This window comes from Octodon degus, unplaced genomic scaffold, assembly GCF_000260255.1.
Source record: "Octodon degus isolate 3935 unplaced genomic scaffold, OctDeg1.0 scaffold00296, whole genome shotgun sequence".
In the NCBI taxonomy this organism is placed as follows: domain Eukaryota; kingdom Metazoa; phylum Chordata; class Mammalia; order Rodentia; family Octodontidae; genus Octodon; species Octodon degus.
This window is the reverse complement of record NW_004524872.1, coordinates 104,253-105,321: the sequence shown is the minus strand read 5'-3', so window position 1 is coordinate 105,321 and position 1,069 is coordinate 104,253.

Genomic DNA, 1,069 nt, shown 5'->3' with positions numbered 1-1,069 from the left:
CCTGCCTTAAGAATACTGGGTGAATTTCAGATGTTATGTTACAAAATATCATTATGATTGACATGTAGCATTATGTATGGTTTTGATTTCTAATTTCTATATAAAAATATTTAACTGATGTCTGTTAAATTCTATAGGGATTTAAATATTAGAATATCCATGATTGTTAGAAAATAAGTTATATTGTTCATTTTTAGCTGTTTGATAGTCAGATAAGATAGTAATTTTAAGTTAACTGCATCCATTGTAGTGTAATGCCATTAAACTTACTCTTTTGGATGTTTAACAACTGAACTTTGGAGGTCTGAGAATTAGAGGAAAGTGGAATAAGAGGATGCCAAAGATAGTCAATATTGTATCCTAGTCCTCCAAGGTCAAGGAAGTTTCAGTATTCAAGAGAACCTATGCTGTGACATCCTATATCTCAGGGAGTCCCTAATTTTCTTTTCTATTTTTATAAGCAGAATATATTTATTTATTTATTAAGGGAAAGAAAGCTCCTTTCTGAGGGACAGGAGGGGGGCCCAAGTGCGTTGTTCCCCCAAGTCTCTAATTTTCTGATCAAGATTATGGGGCCACAGAGGAAAGTGATTCAACAATGTATAGTGGGTATAGGGAGAGTCACCTAGAGAGAAAAAATCTCTCAAGATTTCACAGAAAGAAAGTTGGTCAAGCAATGTCTGTAGCTCATTCAAATAGCTGACACTGAGAGAAGATCTAAGAGGTGCTATATTTGGTTCCAAGGTAAATTCTGAGAAGACTTAACTGACTTCGATAAATAGTAGAAATTGATTAATATGGTCTTACCTTACCTTGGTCTTGAATATCCAGCAGAAAAGTATAACCACAAGCAGTATAAAACGCAATGCTATAGTAGTGTGTTAGCTGGAAATGGCTCAAATCACCAATAACTTCTGACAATTGCCAGCCAGACTGGTAATTCACCAGTTATAGATAGTTGGACTGTATTCTCCAAACACAGCTTTTCCAACTTCAACTAAATACCAATCATTTACATGAACAGAAAGGAGAGAGATGCTGGGACTGAATGAAGCTGTAAGATAATCAT